This window comes from Peromyscus californicus, unplaced genomic scaffold, assembly GCF_007827085.1.
Source record: "Peromyscus californicus insignis strain IS unplaced genomic scaffold, ASM782708v3 Scaffold_15__1_contigs__length_86483966, whole genome shotgun sequence".
Classification (NCBI taxonomy): Eukaryota; Metazoa; Chordata; class Mammalia; order Rodentia; family Cricetidae; genus Peromyscus; species Peromyscus californicus.
The window spans coordinates 64,201,811-64,221,108 of NW_026294447.1; the positions used below are offsets into that span (position 1 = coordinate 64,201,811).

The window sequence follows — 19,298 nt, forward strand, 5'->3', positions numbered from 1 at the left end:
TTCATTGATTTGGAATATACTCCCAGGAATGGGACAATCCAAGAGCAATATGTAGGGTTATATGTACATGTGTGTTTAAATGTCTGAAGTATAGCTATAGTATTAAAACAAAAAAAAATGCATGCTACATAAATTCAGGCTATTCATGTATATTTTCCTCTAATTTTAGGTCATGAGTTACATGCACCTAATGTTGCAAGATAGAAAGATCTGGGACCAGTCTGATGCATATCTTCTTTTTTACCACTGGTCAGAATTGATATGATGTCTTGCTGACTGTAAGTTCACAGAGTAACACCCTCTTCTCATTATAAAAGAAAACTTATCCCTACAATTCAGGGTACTGGATGGTTTTATCTTGGTATTTCTCAATCTCTTTTGGGTTAAGTAATGTCTATAAAGCCGCATTTCATACTACAGTACATGGGATGCTGATGACTATCATAGTTTACAATGGACATGAGTACATGTCTATTTAATAGTAAGGAGATTTTCTCCTCTTACAATGTAATCCATTCACAAAATTCTGGGACCTATGAGAATATAAATAGGTACTATTAGCTTATTCTCCTAAATTAAAGTAATATTGGGATTATAATATGTGCAGATCTGTTGCAACAAATATGAAAGTGAGCAGTATTTCTCCTTGAATACATCACATATTGATTTCTAGCTTTTTTATGATTCTCCTTTACTCTGTGGATTATTTACACTTCTCCTCTGGCTGGTCCCTATTTGCATTGATCATTAACACCTAGACATCCCTACTGTAACTATGCTGTATTTTACTCTTTTAAACACTACTTAAGAACCTGAGCACCACTTGTACAATTCCCGAGGTCCACCAAGGGAGGATTGTGTCTGGAAACAGACTCACATCTCCTCAATCTGATTTTCAGGGATTGATGCACATGGTTTCCTCAGTGACCAGATATCTAATATGCAGGAAGATCCAGTTCTGAGATGTTTCTGGGCATCTCTGGGGTGTCCCACTCTGTAACTTACCTCTGAATGTAGCTACAAACAACATCTGCAGCCTATTCCTCTGGGAAAATGTCATGAATCAGCAACTCTAACTACTAAACAGTCTTCAACAAAGCACCATGGATGACTGTGACAGCCATGTATCCCAAAGACTGGAGGAGAATGTCTTCTGTCACTGTGTTCACTGTTTTCTAACAGGCTGTGATTACAGGGAAGGGTATTGAGACTGGGGAAGACTATGAATGTGGAATCAGTGATCACTGCTTAATCTCAGAGCCTATACCTAAAAGCTCATGAATGTAAAATGGTTTGATGAATAAAACTTGAAAATAAATACTCAACAGCAACATTGGTCATCTAGGAATTAGACACTGATGTGAAATATGATCAAACATTTTTAGTCCAAAGTATTGATTCAATTATGGTAGACACATGCTCACATTGATATCAACAAGAGAATGAGTGGATCAAGTTTACTAATTTAAAACTCCTGCTCTCTGAATCTTGCATGCAGGGTGACTAGGAAATTCTTCATGTAATAGAAGTAATCCTTAGTCTGTTGTTCCTTTCCTGGGTACTTAACCACAAGTTTTGAGAAAGTCTTCAGGTTACTCTTTCCTATCCTCTCAAGTCCAAAGCAGCTTCCTGCAACTTCAGGGATTCTGACTCACCTCAGATGTGTGCTATGCCACTGATCCTTGCACAGTATTATATGTCAGAGTCCTCAGATGTCAGGCTGCTGAGCTCAGTGTAGACTGTGTTAGATATTGTGTCTGCATCTAGTGTGGTTCTGTCCTGAGACTTCTGTCTGTAGTTTGTTGGACCAACGCTTGAGAGTATCCATCCAGTCTTTTCAAGCTCAGGTCTAAGTTCTGCCTTACCCAGTTCATATAGGAAATGGGGGAGCTATCTGAGTCAAAATCTTTGCAGGAAAACTTTGCTGAATCTTCGGGACTTCTCAGTCCAACTACAGACTGCTGCAGCTGAACCTTGGAATGGACATCACATGTAGAAAGGATGACATGATCACTTCACTCTCTGGCTCCCCATCAGCCCTGCTCCTGTTAATGCACTTATTTATAGCTGCTGCCATCAGGTAGAGAATGATCTGACTTCAGTCTGCAGTGAGAACATGTGTGCTCAGGGACTGTGGCCAAAGAGCACTAATGTGTTACTGTTGCTTTTGTGAATATCCCTGTACTTACAAGCACAAACTCTAATTTATGTAATCATGAGGAATGGTTTTTCTTAGAGCCAGACCTGCTCCTTTTTGAGACAGAAGAGGAAGAGTTTTCCTACGTTAGTCAGTTGGATGGTGAGTTTCAAGTCCTAAACCTGTCTGGAAAATGTATTCCTTACTTCATCCTACTTTGTTCCGACACCTGTGCAGGCAGAGTTCTTCCATCCCAGTGAGAATCTAGTTCATTACACCCATGTTCATTAAAGTGAACCACAATTCAAGGGTTCAAGGATCACCTGAACCACTTTAAGGTAAATAGTATTTGTGATGCTGAGAAGTTGCATTGGCCATCCTGCCCCCATGAGACACTGTCACAAATCTTTGGACACTGCTGTCCATCCCACACCAGTGATCCTCAGGAATATTCACACCACTGATATCAGTTGGGAACTCCTGGGACACTATTTTACAAAATGTTGCTTAGGGTCCTAAAGCACAAATATCCTTAACCTTTACTGATAACTCTTTCATGAACTAATATCTTATCCAATAGTAACAGAAATCCTAGATATTGGTGACCTCACTATGGGTTTTATTTAACAAATAACCTCTCCAGTATTGTAACATGGAGATCTCACTTGTCAACTACACCCTGGTTTCTGAATGGAATGAGACTGAAATCATCAGTGGTTTTTAAAATTCCTTCAATGCATGACATCATTACCTGCTTCTGCTACCCTTTATTTCTTATGAATTGGTGAATCCACAGTGACCCCTGTTGGTTCTGAGAACCAACTTGCATAAATTCTCAGACACAGACCTCTCACTATGACTCATTTTTCTCTTCTTTGTCATGTACCTGGTGAGGTTAACTAGATATTTCAAAAATGGATGATGAGTTGTACCTCCAAGGTTGTCTCCATGAACCCCAGTCTTTTCTCTAGGGTCTGTTAGATCTAGCATTAGCAGTGACCTCTGGTGCTGAAGTGAGTTACCAGAGACAGCACAAGTGATGGGTTGGATTTACAATTGCTCTACAATGCAATATCCCCACTTCTGCAGCTGTACATGGGAAAGAAAATCACAACACTAGGCAGAGTATCAAATTTTGTACTTACAGATCAATTCCCACCTAGAGAAAATATTTTCACATTTGAGAAGTAATCAGAATTAAGACAAATTTGGATTGTGATTCAATCTGCTAATTCAGGATTTCTATCATGGATGGGTTGTAGATTTGTATCTAAAGATTTAAAAGGGATTGTTCACCTGCCTTTCATGGATCTTCTGGGTGGAAAATGCAGTTTGTGCCCTTAGGCATCTCTCTTTTCTCTTTGGATATAGCTTCCGAGCTCAACATCCTCTTATTTTTGTATGGTCATGACTAATGATTTTCAGAGACTTAGGTGTATTTGCCATAAACTTAGTGAATGGCAGCTGTGGAACTGAATGACTACCAGCTCCAAGGAATTAACAGAGTCAATACCAATGTATATGACCCATGTGTGTCCCTGTGCGTGAACACAAAGACATGTAAGCACACATGTTAACCCCTAAAAAATGCTGCGTATCAGAGTATAGATGCATTTGTTTGGATGTAAGCAGAATGATCATGATTCAAGTACATTTCACTACATACAAGTTTGTCCTGGATTGAAAGGTTTAAAGTGTCTCGTGGTACTTGATTTTGCATTTCTATATGTAAGTTCCTTAACTACCTTTGCTCACATGAATAATAAATATTAAATATTGGATATGATTTTGTTTCCGTGATATTTCTTCCTAACATTACTAAAATAGACTCCTGCTGTTGCGTCTTCCTAAAGAAAGCTGAACATTTACAATACAACCTGGGACTGTAGATTCTCCTCTTGTTGAAGAACTTTGAGGAAAATTGACCTGTTTCTGGGGGGAAAATGTCTGGTTAGAGGTCATTAGTGCGGTGATAAGATGCAATGAGAAATGAGTACTAGCTACAAACTCTTATATCTCATAGATCACAATTCTTGTTCACCATTGGTATATTTTAAATTCATTTGAAAGATGTACTACATTAGAAGAAGAACTGAAATGCTTATTAGCAAACATGTTGCACACTGAATGTGTCTCACAAGCAATGGCATCACTGTCAGCAAATGTTTTCCAATTTAAGATCAGGCAGTTTTTCATACTGATTTGTGCTCAGCCCAACCAAATAAATTTTATACAGTCACAAAGGTCTAGAGCATCACCCTTCTCTAGTTAATATTGTCACCGATTCTGTCTTTACAACCATTACCATCCCTATGTTACAAAATGTCTATACACCACAAATTGATAACGTTATCCAAAACTCCTTTGTTCGGGCTCATCAATTAATTTTTCAGGTCTTCACAACTCTTCATCATCCACAAGTGTGCTTATTCAGGATTTCCTGGGACCTTGGAAGATACTTTATTCTTCCCTCTGTCTTTACTCACATCTGTCCGAAGGCCACTGATTGGCATGCTCTAACTCACAATCACGCTCCATTTCTGTATCAACATCTCAGCAAACCAAGAATCAACATAAAAACCATATCTCTACAATATCCTGAATGTTCTAATTTGTGTGCTAAACCATTTCCCTCAGTGAGTCTCCTGCAGACAGACCAAATGACATTTGGCAAGTGGATCCTACTATAATCCCAGAATCTGGAAAGGAAAAGTATGTCCACATCTCTGTAGATACTTTCTCAATCATGGCATGGGCAAGAGCTCAACCTGAAGAGTGTGTTATTCATATCATATCAAATTTACAGGCTTGCTTTGCCTTTAAGGGCATTCCTAAGATGATCAAAGCTGATAATAGCCTTGCATTCATATCTCATGAAATCAAATTGGTTGGACATTTTATTGTTACTCACAAAACTAGAATACCATATAACTTTATAGGGCAAGCCATTAAGAACACATACATTATACCTTTAAATTTTGAATTATTACAAGATAATGACCTTTGTCCAGTAGAGAATCGCTATTTTAAAGATCCAAAGGGCCCAATGTCATGGGCCCTTGATATCTCCTGTTTTGTAGTGTAGCCTAAGCTCTCAAGATTGGAAATGTGTCATGTTAAGGTATAGAGTATGGGAAAATCGATTTTCAATAAAGGGGGAAATATCTCAAAAAATAAGAGAAATATTTTTTAAATGTACAGGGTAAAGGTTTTGTGGATTTTCAGAAGTTGGAAACTCCTTTCATCACATGTGGTGGTTTTAATAAGAATGGCCTCGAGAGTTTCACATGTAGCATAATTATTCATCAGAGATTAGAACTCTTTGATAGGATTAGAAGAATAAGCGTGTTCTTGTTGGAGAAAATGTATCACTGGGGCTGGCCTTTGAGGATCCATATCCTTGGTATGCCCACTCTTTCTCTTTCTTCCTGTGATCATGACGTATCTCTCAACTTCTGCACAAATGACAGGTATGCCACAATGTTCCCTACCATGATGATAACAGACTAACATTCTGAAGCTGTGAACAAGTCTGCAATTAAATGTCTTCTCTAATAAGGGTGGCTGTGGTTATGATGTCTCTTCACAGTAATTGAATACTGACTAAGACTGCATTCAGGTTTATTACAGCAATAGCCCTACTTCTCAATACTGATGTTCTCTGTCAGTCACTACCTGAATTTCAGGAGCAAACTATATGACAATAGCAGCTCAAGGAAGATAGGACTTTTTTATTAGCTTGAGATGCAGTCCATCATGTCAGGGAATTCATGGAGTCAGGATCTTGATGCAGCAAGTCACATTGTACCAACACTCAAAAGCAGAAATTGACAAATGCTTATACTTATGATCTCATCCCGTTTGTATCTGGTCCAGGACCACAGCCTGTAGGAACAGTGCTGCCAACACATAGGGTGGGTCTTCTAACTCAGTTTTCCCAATCTAGAATTTCTCTCACAGTGGTTCTCAAACTTCCTGCTGCTGCGGCCCTTTAATACAGTTCCTCATGTTGTGGTGACTCCACCCCTAAAATTATTCAGTTGCCACTTCAGAGCTGTAATTTCCTACTATGAATTGTAATGTAAATATCTGACAATCTGGATATTTGATATGTGACCCCTGTGAAAGTGTTGTTCAACTACCAAAGTATTTGCAACCCACAAGTTGAGAACCACTGTTTTAGCCCATGGCCTTTCTACTCTCAGGTTCTGGGACGCTCTAGTAGTTTCAGGCATGGGTTGCATTCACAGAGTGGACTTTACATCCAATCAGAGAGTGATTGATTACCCCCACAACATTTCTTGCAGGCAATCACCATCACAGGTCACGCAGCTTGTAGTTAGGTTGATCATTACCTCCCTGCTCTGAGAACATGAAAAACAGCTTCTACTACCGTGGACAGCAGTCAGTAGGCGTGAGGACTCCAGTAAGTCAGGTCAAATGCTCTGCGTTCAAGGAGATGCATGAGGCTTGTTTTCATCAGTAAGGTATTACCATCAGTCTGTGGAGAGCCCTCAATATCCTTGGCAAAGTCTGAGATACTTTAAAGTTTCCACGGGGCCCCTTTGGCCAATGACTCAATTTAGGAATGCTTGTCCAGAAATGCCAATCTTCCCAATATTCAGTTGTTTATTGAACATGAATGTTACAATAATTTGGAGTCTGAAGATGTAGGGTTTTGATGCCAAAGATTGAGTAGAACCATGGTTCTGACACACCTGGGGTAGGAACCAGGCACTCTTAAACTTTGAAAAAAAAATTCTAAAAAAAAAAAATGAAAAGGCGCCTTATCTGTATAGAAGTAAGCCAAGGCTCTGAAACTCAGAGTGAAGAGGAAACTGTGGCGGTATTGTGTTCCCCAAAATATTGTGCACCCTAATAAACTTATCTGGGGTCAGGGAACAGAACAGCCACTAGATACAGAGGCTAGAAAATGGTGGCACTCACACCTTTAATCCTAGCATTCCAGAGGCAGAAATCCCTCTGGATCTCTGTGAGTTCAAGGCCACATTGGAAACAGCCAGGCATGGTGACACACGCCTTTAATCCCAAGAAGTGAGCCTTTAATCCCAGGGAGTGATGGCAGAAAGCAGAAAGGTATATAAGGCGTGAGGACCAGAAACTAGAAGCTTTTAGCTGGGTAAGCTTTGAGGCTTTGAGCATCACAGTTCAGTTGAGATCTGTTCAGATGAGGATTCAGAGGTTTCCAAACTGAGGAAACAGGATCAGCTGAGGAATTGGTAAGGTGAGGAAGCTGTGGCTTGTTCTGCTTCTCTGATCTCCCAGAATTCACCCCAAAAACTGGCCTCAGGTTTGATTTTATTAATAAGACTTTTTAAGATTCCTGCTATAGGAAACCCCAGGGTCTAGCTGATTTCTTTAAAGAAAGCTTCATCAAAAATGATCAACTAGTTTTTACCAATAAAACATCTTCAAAAATCTTCATATTTTAAAATGTTTATAAGATAAATCTATCAAGATGTGTCTAAACTATGAATATGCACTCACCAAAAAAATTGTAGCAACACTGTAAAAAGAAACCAAACCAAGATGCTGAGTGCAGGCTGAGGCACTGAAACCCTCAGGGTAGGATGAGCAATAAGAGTTGCACTAACACTTGGATTACTTTTCCAGGAGGTTGTCAACAATACAGAGACTTTACATCTATGGTTAAATTATGAGCCTTGAAATAGGAGAATATTTGACATTCTCTCTGTGAGATCATCACACACATCCTCATCAAAGGTAGGCAGTAGGAAAGGTCCAGCAGGAAAAGATCCCGGAATGGATGATACAGAGATGAAGTTGCCAAGTTTAGACAAAGGGGCCAGGGGGCCAGAGATGCAAGGATTGCTGGTTCCTAAGTATGGGAAAGGCAGGCACCAGACCTTTCTGAAAAAAGAACTTCATTTCTAACCAGGAACACTGATTGCATTTCAGATGTTTTGACAATGCAGGCAATAAAAGTGTGATGTTCTGTCTTAAGTCTGTGATATGAGATGCAGTGGATACAGACATTTCTTATCTGAATTTTTCAGATGTACTCAAAGTACTTCTTTGTCCACGCCTCAAAACTGTGAAAACAAGTATGGACTATGCGGTACAAAAAAGAAAATTGTTAAGTTTCAAAAAAAAATGTTGTATAAATGTAGATGCTAAGTACCCTATCATTGAGGACTCAAAGATAGAAACTATTGCTGTAAATATGCAGCAGAATAACTCGTCTTTTCAGAACATGTCACTGAACTGCTTTATACTCTTCAAAATTTCAGAACTCAGATATACACAAGTTGAGAGCCTATTTCCCATTAGCGCTGTAGGCATGTCTGGGTCTCCCCATTCATCACAGTGATAATGAGGTGGGAAGCAGTGCAGAGGGAACAACTGTTAGATATAATGCAACCATCAATTTTCATCCTTCGGATATTCTCAAGCACCTGGATTTTAAATGATGATACTCTTTTTGATCTATGTGAGGGAGCATGTTATATGTTGATGATGTGAGTAATAGGATTTAAGATATGCTTGGAGTAGAGCAGCAACCAGATGTACTTTCAAATGACATGGAAAATCTCTTTCTGGAGGCAGGGTAATCTCAAAAGATGCAAATGCCATGCAGCCATTAATAATTGAATCATTGAAAGAAGGGAAAGAAAGTGAATCTCTTATGAAAAATTATCATTGATCCTAGGAATTTCCCCAGTAAACTGAAATCCTACAAATCCCACATTGGAGTTGGTTCTTAACCAGATAATGAAATGTTCTGGGAGTAAACCTGAACACTAGGATGAATGCAATACATACACCGGAGACATCACACAAGATTGAAGGACTCACATCCCTTAAATACAAGACTGGACAGTGATGAAGCTGATCTCAGGTGAGTTCCATAGTGCTGTGAACAGATGAAGTTTGCCTTGACATCCAGGGTTTCACAGGAAACATTGTCTAAATTCACATATGGGGCGGTGATATGCTATAAGTGTAAGTCACCTCCTCTCTACCTTCAGAATCCTGAATATGCAAAGGGACAGTCTCTATTTTATTTACTTTCTTCTAATCTCTTTTCCCAAGACACAAAGATCATATATTAGGGATCATTATGGCCAATTTGACTAAAACAATTGAAGAGGAAAATACGCTCAGTGAAACGTGTGATGAAATCCAAAATGCAATAAAGAACAGATGATGTGATTATGTCCAGCTTTCCCTCCTTCCTTCCCCTGAGCGGAGGGCTTTGCAGAGCAGTGGATGACACCTTGGGACCATGTTTCCTATAGTTGCCCTGCAGAGCTGCATGTGCTCAGCACAGTGGATGCAACATCAAGAACTGAGATCCCAAGTCACAATCATGTATTCCAACTGAGAAAATCCCTCCTGCACCTGGAAAGAAGTTACAGATAGATTTACAGATGCTGGTGCTGGTGATGACTGCATGTCTGACACCTCATGTTTGAAAAACTGTAGCCTTTTTATATGACATGTAATTGATGTTTGTCCTTCTAATAAGGTTCAGAGGTAATGAATAAAACGTGTACAATATTATTTAATGAGTAATTTTTTCTGTACTCACTTTGGAGTCTTGTCATAGTAAGTACATCATGTGTATTATAGGATATCTGAATTTATATGAAGTTGGGATTGGAAACCTTAGAGTCTCAGAGGACACACTCATTCTTCAAATGTTTCTCTTATCTATTACATTTTATTTTTCTGGTGAAGCCTGGACATACATCACCCATGCTGGTCCTGAGATCCTCAAAGGAGAGGCTGTTTCTTAGTACACGGGGAACCTACTCATTGTATCTGCTTCCCAGTAATATTAGGCTGGGTCTTCGCTCGTAGCAGAGCTCAGCTTCAGGGTGAACTGGTTGTTGAATGTGTCCACTGGCACACTGATAGACTTTTCGGTCACAGCTGCACACTTTCTAAAGACCTTTCTCCTCTTTTCTCAGGGCATGCAGGCTCTTCTTGAAAGTGAACAGCTCAGAGGAGGATCTCCCCTCCAGAGAGCCAGGTGTTTTGTTTGGTGACACATTGAATTTAACCAAGCTCATCTAGTAAAACTATTTAATGGACGTGGTAGTTTGGGTCTCAAGCAGTCCCAAATGCCCTGGAAATAGCTGTGTACTGTGACTAACCTTGACCTGCTAATCTTTCTTACCTACACCTCCTGGGTGCTGGGAGTTTAAGCTTTTTCCAAAAGCCATACTGTCAGAGAAATCAAAGTTTTATATTATTTTGCTTTTTAATTATTTTGTGTTTGTGAGTGCATGCATGGTGCATGTAGAGACCAGAAAAGGGTTTTAGGTTCTGGATGCCGTGGAAGTAAAGTTACAGATAGTTGTGAGCTGCTATGTGGGCAGTGAGAACTGAATCCGAGTCTATATATACTGGGTCAATAAATGAGTTTATGAAAAGAAATTTAATAATACTTTTGGTCAACTTACAAGAATTAAACTTACGTGGCAGAGCGTTATGATAAAAATATCTCTTACAATCTATGAAACTGGAAGTTCTGCTGACAACACAGCCAGAATTAAAAACACACATTCAGGCTATGTAAAGCTGTGGGAGGAGTTTTGGTATGCTCAGATGTTGTTCATGTGGATTTTACTGATAAAATTCATATTATACTTTATTCAAAGCTACTCCCAAAAGAGTTCCAGTCTCATTTTGTGACTATGCATTATCACAGTTTTCCCTTCTTTACTGTTTTACTACAGAAGCATCATGTAAATGAAGGTGGTCACTGGACCTCAATCAGGATCACTTTGTTTAGAAAGGAGAAGGCAGAAAACTGGACAGTCAGAACAATTATTTCTGTGTAAGTCTCCAGGCTAATCATCTCTGTCATCTCAGTCCCAGGGCAGCTTCCTGCTCCCCCAGGATTTCTGACACACTCAGGATGTGTGTTGTAACACTGTGTCTTGCACAGTAATAGACTGCAGAGTCCTCAGATGTCAGGCTGCTGAGCTCCTTGTAGGCTGTGCTGGAGGATGTGTCTGCAGTCAGTTTGGCCATGTCCTTGAACTTCTGATTGTAGCCAGTATTACCATTTTCAGGATTAATAGCTCCAATCCATTCCAGGCCCTGTCCAGGACTCTGTTTCACCCAGTACATTTCATAGTCAGTGAAGGTGTAGCCAGAGCCTTGCAGGACAACTTCACTGAGGACCCAGGTTTCCTCAGCTCAGGACCAGACTGCTGCAGCTGGACCTGGGAGTGAACACCTGTGGAGAGAAAGGCAGAGTGGATGTCATTGTCACCTCAGACCCTGTTCCTTCTTCAGGTTTGGAACTGGAAAACCCCTTACCTGCAGTTACTGACAGGAGGAAGAGGATGATCCAGCTCCATCCCATGGTGAGGACCTGTGTGCTCAGTGAGTGTGGAGAGGACACTGATCATATGTTGTTCTAGGATGTGGGCATCTCTGTATTCACCACCATGTACTCACATGATTTTCATATTCATGAGGCAGGGTACTTCTTAGGTAAAGACCTAGTCCAGCTGGATAAAAAAGAGGTAAAGGACCTTGGGTCAGGCAGCAGGATACTAAAGTCTAAGTCTTAATCCTGTCTAAGGAAATGCATCCCATACTTATAACCCAAGCCCTGTGCAGACCTTGTGGGTGTAACATTAAGACCTAAGCGCTCAATTCACAAATACACTTCAGCCAGAGTGTTGCTCCTCTTGGTGACAAAATCGATTTACAGAGTGGTTGTGATAAGGATTTCAAAACTCCTAATTATGAGAATTTGCAGTCTTCTTTCATATACATGTAATTAGTAAATGCTTTTCCAGCAGGGCCCATACTAAAAATCTTACCAAAAAGACAAAAACTGAAAATGTCTCAGAATGTTTGCACACAAATTTTATTGCAGCATTATTTATAATTGAAAAATTATATAAACAAAATACATGTCTTTCAACAAATGATTGGATCAAGAACACATGGAATATACACAATGCAACAGAATTTATTCATCTGTCAAGTATAAGGAACTTACATCTTTTTTTTTCAGGAAAATGAATGCAATTGGTGATAATATTTTAAGTAAATTAAGACTGTCTCAGAAACAGATATTGTATAAAAAGTCTCATTTGTAGTCTTTGATGTTGCATAGAAACAATTATGTATGCACATATGTAATGATGTAGAACTGAAAGTGTCTAATGGAGAAAAAGTGACAAAAGGGAACAGCAGGAGAAAGAAAAGGATAGGTTGAGATTATGGGGTAGATATGTACAGTGTACATTATACACATGCATGGAATATTGTTATTTCAGAATGTTCTTATTCATTTCTTAAGCTTTTCATTCATGAATGCAATATGTTTTTATTATATCCTACCGCACTATATTCCTCTTGCTCCCTTTATGACCTCTCAAAACAACAGGGCTCTCTCCTAACATATTGATGTCTTTTGTTTTATCAAGAAACAACTCACAAAGTTTAATTAATGCTATCCATATGGATATGATGGAGCTATAAGTAGCATTCATAGTAGCTATAAGTAGTACATCCACAACTACTTCATAAGTAACATCCAACTAGCCACACTCCTAAGAAAAGTGATCCTAACTTCCTAAGAATTCTTCCAATTCTAAAATTTCCTCAGCTTGAAATGCTCCATGGGGAATCCCTCCCCCACCTGTGTTTTAACCTTTTAAAACTTTTAACACTTTGTTTAGTAGTGGGTGCAGGACATACATATGCCAAGGCCTGTGTGTGAAACTTAGATGACACCTTATGGAGTTCAGTTCTCTTCTTCTAAGACGTGGCTCTCAGAAATAAACTCATGGCGTCAGCTTTGCCAAGAGGCACTTTCACCTGCTTAGTCTTTCCCCAGGCTTTCCTGCTGTTGATTGGACTGGTTTGATTTTGTGCAGGTCTTGTGCTGGTAACTACAGCTGCTAAGAGTTCCTTTGTGCAATGAGAATGTGTCAATCTGTAAACAGAAGTTCATGTCTTTAACCTCATTCTCTGAACCTTACATTGTTTCTCTTCCCTGATTCTGATGGTCCTTGAGTTTTGGGTGGGAGGTTGATATCAAAGTTGATTTCAATGGGTCTCCTGTATCTTTGAAAGTACTCATTCATTCTCAGCACTTTGACCATTTTTAATGTCTGCATTGAGCATTACACAGCATACAGAAGGTCAAGACTGAGAGCAGCACTAATCTATTGGGTATAAAGATAAGTATTATAAGTCAGGTTGACAACTAGACCATTAGCAATACAACTAGGGCCTACTAGGGCTATGTCAGCCCTATCCATGGGCTGTTGAGCATGCTTACAAGGGGGCCAGTCTTTCCTATGGAGCAGGCTACAAATACAATAAGATAGCAATTGGTTACCACATAACAGTCAGGAAGTAGTGGGTACATCCTGCCTGGAAGGCTGATATTCTAGATCATAAGGCCTGGTATTGTGCAAGATCATTGATGCCTTTTCTCTCACTGCAGGCTGCATAGCACCTTTCTGTACTAGGTATTCTAGCCAGGAGGGAGAATTTCCTGTTAAGTTCAAGGTTGGTTTCTCCATGTCCTCCAACCAAAGTCCTTATCTACCAAGGAAATGCAGATTAAAACAACTTTAAGTTTTGATTTTACCTCAGTAAGAATAACCATAAACAAGAAAACAAATACAGGTAAGGATATGGGAGAAGGGTAATCCTTATTCATTGTTGATGGAAATGTAAATTAGTATAGTTACTTTGGAAATCATTTGGAAGATTTCTTCAAAAAATAAGAAATAGAACTGTGATATGTCTCAGCTATATCCTTCCCAAGCTTATACTCAAATCATTCTACATATTATTACAGAGATACTTGCACATCCATGTTCACTGCTGCTGTATTCACAACAGTTGAGAAAATGGAATCAATAAAGATGTCCAACAACAAACATATAGATAAAAAATGTGAATCATATAGACCATGGAATACTACTCAATGGAAAACATTAATAGTATAATCTACAGGTAAATGGGTGGAATTATAAAAAATATGAAATTGAAAAAAAATATGCCGAATGAGGTCACCCAAACACAAAAACACAAATGTTTCATGTTCTTTCTCATATGTGATTCCAAGACTGTAATGGTTTGTTTTCTGTGTTTAATTTCTAAAAGCAGAGAGACTGGAAAAGTTTCATTTTAGTTTGAGGAATTAAGGGATTGCATTTGATGAAATACAGATAAAATGAATGTGGAAGGAATAGCTAATGGAGACACAAAGATTCAAACATAAAGTGGTGTTGGGAAAGAGAAAAGTGATAGTTTGGGGTAGGGTCAACAAAATTTAACAATTATAAGGAAGCTGTAGTGAAAGCTGTCTACAATCTTGCTATGGAAGTAAATATATAATTATATAGTGTGTAGAATGCATGTGGCATGACAAAAAGGAAGGGTTGTGATACCAGGAGCAAAGAAATACGACGTGTGGAATGGAAAGGACACATAAAATACAATGTTGTTTCTATAAATAAAAAGACTGGAAATAATGAACAGCCTAGTTTAACACTTGGGATATTCTTCATGTTGATGGAATAATTTTGAGCTCATTTTATGGTGTGGTTTTATGGATCAGCTGTTACAGTATTTTTCAAAAACAATAAAACTAATAAAAGTGCAGCAAAACTAGAGGTGTCAGGATAAGATTTGTAGTTTAGCTTAGAGTATTGTCTCAGTGGTCTGGTTCTGAATATTTTCTGTGGGTCTCAGTCGTCTGGTTCTGATTATGTTCTGTGGTTATGTGTGATATCTGCATGCAGAAAGCTGACTAGAAAGTACATGGATGAGCTTTGCATTTTATTTAACTTGCGAATTCTTGAGCAGAGGTACCTGAATGGATGGACAGTTCTGCTCCTCAAAGACACAAGTTATTGAACATCTCACTTCTGGGTACATGATATCTCCCTATGAGTTAACGGTGACAGAGGACCCAGGCATGCTGAAAACAGTATGTGGTGATGCCATTGTTCTTGGTTGCACAAAGTAACTACACGGTTAGACCTTACTTTGGGAAACAACTTGAAAACTGAATAGATGGTGAGATCCATAGGGGCAGATGACTCCAAGGGAACAGTGTCTCCCAGACACCGTAGGGATGATGCACATAAGAATTCAAGGAGTCTGTGACATCATGCACAGAGCCTGCAAAGGTTAAAGTCTTGGTCTCAATGTTCTTTTGCTAATATACCATGTTTTCTGATCTTGCATTTTTATGTTTATTTTCTTTTGTTTTGTGTATGTTTCTTGTGATGTAAAAAAAAATACTCTCTTTGTGCCTATATTCTTTCTACAAAGAGAAAGAAAGGGTGTGGAGTTGAGTGTGTAGGGATGTAGGAAGAATCAAGAAGATATGTTAGGGGAAATCATAATTAGAATATATTGAATGAAATACATGGTTTTTTTCAAAAATAAGAATAAATAAATAGAATTAAAAACAATAAAATATAAATATCTGAAATATTTAATAATCTCTGTATTATAAGATAAAAACTTCACATACAAACAGCAGCAGCTGTAGTTCACCTAATAGGCTTGTAAAAAGGAGTCCACAGAGGCTATGGAGTCCCCTCCACTCCTCACCTCATGTCTGTCCTGTTGATTATTGGACCCATTGTGCCCCGTGCTGGTCCTGAACTTCCCTGCAGGTAGATTTGTCTTGGCTTACACTGAAGTTTCACTGTCTCTCTTGAAGAGGAACATATTCCTGAAACATCAGTGTTCACAGAGCTCAGGTGCAGGAAGAAATGGTCTTGTTTTTCTGGAGTTTGTGACTAGATGTGTCAGAGATTGGTTTTAAATTGTGCTTGTGTTATTATTAATGTCCTTTGAATACCAGAGTCTTCCCTGGATGCAGTTGGATCCAGCCCCAGCAGTACCCACTGGTATTACAGTAACTACAGAAGACAGAGTCATTTATAGCTTCATCAGGCTACACCTGGGTCAGAGCACCTGAATCAGATGATTACAATTTGTCCTGATCTCAGATGCAGCACATCACATATCCACATAAGAATTCCTGAGACACTGAGATACAGCAGTCGACAGAAGAAGCAAAACCAGTGTGGTGCTCACAGATCAGTTAACAACTCCAGAAAATACAAGTGAGAAGAAATAGAAGTCAAGCAAATTTGGGCTGTGAATCAGTGTGAGTCATGACTGCATATTTAGCTGTATTGAAGGGAATAAAGAAAGCAGATATCTATTTATAAGGATCCTCGTGGATGGAGGGTAAGTGAACTTAGACATCTTTATCTCACCATACCTACCTTTCAAAGTTCAGGATCCTCTGGACAAGGCAAGTATTAGTAAAGTTTTTCAGGAGCTGAATGTTTTCACAGATGAAAGATGGATTTGTAATATTTCCAGGAATGAGAGAGGCCAATAATATTATGTAAGATTTTGTGTATGTTTGTCATTAAAATGCTGAATTACAGGTACACAAATTAACACAAAAATACATGCCACAGAAAGTCAGGATATATGCACATTTTGCTCTAATATACCTAATATTGCAAGAGAGAAGCTGTTGGGACCTGGCTGAAGCTTGGCTTCTCTTCTCTCATTTGTCAGGGTGGACATGATGTTCTGTGTACTGTCACTCCACAGTGCAACACCCTCTTCATTATAGAGGAGCACTTATCCCTACAATTCAGGGAGCTGGATGAGCCTTGCTTGGATTTCAGATTCTGTCCTGACCCTGTTAACAGCTATCTTGTTACATGTCATAGGCCAGTGTGGTGGGTTACTGAAGGTCTATCATGAGTGGCAATGTGCAGGAATGCTGGCCAGCTTAATCAGAATAGATTCATATAGACATCCTCCTTTAGCTAATGTTTTTCTGCCTGGTCCACAGTCAGGACAAATCTCTGTCACCCGCCAGTCCCACAGACACTCAGACCCGACCAAGTAAACACAGAGACTTATATTGATTACAAACTGTATGGCCATAGCAGGCTTCTTGCTAACTGTTCTTACAGCTTAAATTAATCCATTTCCATTAATCTATACCTTGCCACATGGTTTGTGGCTTACCGGCATCTTCACATGCTGTTTGTCATCGTGGCGGCTGGCAGTGTCTCTCCGACTCAGCCTTCCACTTCCCAGCTTTATTCTCCTCCTTGTCCCGCCTACATTTCCTGCCTAACTAATGTGTTTTATCTATTGACTAATCAGCAACACATTTGCCATACAGAACATCCCACAGCACTTCCCCTTTTCTTTTTTTTAAAAAGGAAGGTTTTAACCTTAACAAAATAAAATTACATATAATTTGGGAATTTGGGCTTAGCTTCTCTTACTACTTACTGCTGGAGGGGGGACGCTGTATCTTATGGGGACACAAAGAAAATTTTAGGATTATGGAATAGTCCATGAGGCTGTATTGTCTGAGCCAGTTGCCTTCAAACCATTCTGGATGTTGGATCATCTGGGCCATGGTGTCATTGGAGACCTTTCAGGGGGTCTTGGCTGGTCAAACCTGATGTATCTTAATCTGGAACAAATCCATAGCCTTTGGCTTTCTGTGGGAACAAAAGCAGAGTCTCCTTTCCAAAGCAACATATCCTTATATCCAAATTTTGAAGTCAAGGTACCTTTAAAATATACATATTGGTTTAACTCAACATCTTTTACAATCAAATGTTTTTCTGCAGTTAAAAATCCCAAAGACAACACAATCCAGATTCTCTGTGTAATATTCATCTTCACGTGGCTTATTTTTTATATTAGTTTTACTGTCTCTTTAAAGACTTTATTTTTTAAAACTATGTATTTGTTTATATAACTGTATATATCACCTTTTTTGTCTCTTTCAAGCCTACGTATATTTTACACACATTGTAAACTATTACATCTGAATCTGTCTTATTGTGAATCTATTGCTTTAAGCTGCAGCAGCTGTGGCTGCTGGCTCCGCCCACCTCAGCTTCCCAACATGGCGGTGGTTTACCGCCAACTCTGGGAGCTATAGTGGGTCTATGCTTTTAGCCAAGCAGCGTATAATCCAGAAACCTCTTTTTTTGTTTTGTACCTGCAAAGGCTAAATCCACCATGCAGCTTAATGTGCCACTTGCAGAGGCCTCATTCCCGCCAAACTGCAGATCAAGCACACAGGCTAGGAACCCGCCAGTAGCTCAAATGGCAGCTGCTGCTCATTTGAGAGAGACAATTAGGAACTGTTTTTAGCTCCGTTTTAGAATCTTTTTTATTCTCAGTTTTTAGGTGGAAACTCTTGCCACCACTGTGGACGCCATTTGTAGCTAATGTTTTCCTGCCTGGCCCACGGTCAAGGCAAATCTCTCTCACCTGCCAGTCCCACAGCCGCTCAGACCTGACCAAGTAAACACAGAGACTTACATTGATTACAAACTGTATGGCCATGGCAGGCTTCTTGCTAACTGTTCTTACAGCTTAAATTAATCCATTTCTATAAATCTATACCTTGCCACATGGCTTGTGGCTTACCGGCATCTTCACATGCTGTTTGTCATCGTGGCGGCTGGCAGTGTCTCTCTGACTCAGCCTTCCACTTCCCAGCTTTATTCTCCTCCTTGTCCCGCCTACATTTCCTGCCTAGCCAATGGCCAATCAGTGTTTTATTTGTTGACTAATCAGCAACACATTTGCCATACAGAACTTCCCACAGCATCCCCCTAAAATAATACTCTGCATTTTCAAAAGTCTTGGCTCTTAGGGATTTGAGAGAGATGGTGAGACATTCTTCTATTAGGTTAAACTAATATAAGTATCACAATATGTGATGAGCTGGTGCAATGTCTATGAAACTGTGCAGGAGTTTCCGTAAATGCAAGTACACTTTGGTTTCTAACATTCTCCTATCTACACTTCCCTCTATGGATTATATACCCTACTCATATTGATGGGCCCTGTTTCACTGCTAATAATGCCTCAGTGTTCCTTCTGATATACATGATTGCTCTGAAGACTCCTTCAAGTCCAGAGCACAGTTTGCACCATTCCTTAGCCCCACCACAGGGAGGACTGTGTCCAGAGCTTGGCCAAAATATCCTCAATCTCATTGTCTCATGGACTGATATAGGATGGTGTCCTCAGTGGTCAGATATCTGAGACTCAGGAAGAACTATTTGATATGGCTCTGGTCATTTCTGAAGTGTCCAGTCAGCAT

At 39.4% G+C, this 19,298-nt stretch overlaps 1 pseudogene; it reads right to left on the reverse strand.

The window, feature by feature from the left end:
- Window positions 1-6,542: 6,542 nt before the first annotated feature.
- LOC128110417 (Ig heavy chain V region 108A-like) lies at window positions 6,543-11,498 on the reverse strand (annotated as a pseudogene).
- Between the last annotated feature and the right edge of the window lie 7,800 nt (window positions 11,499-19,298).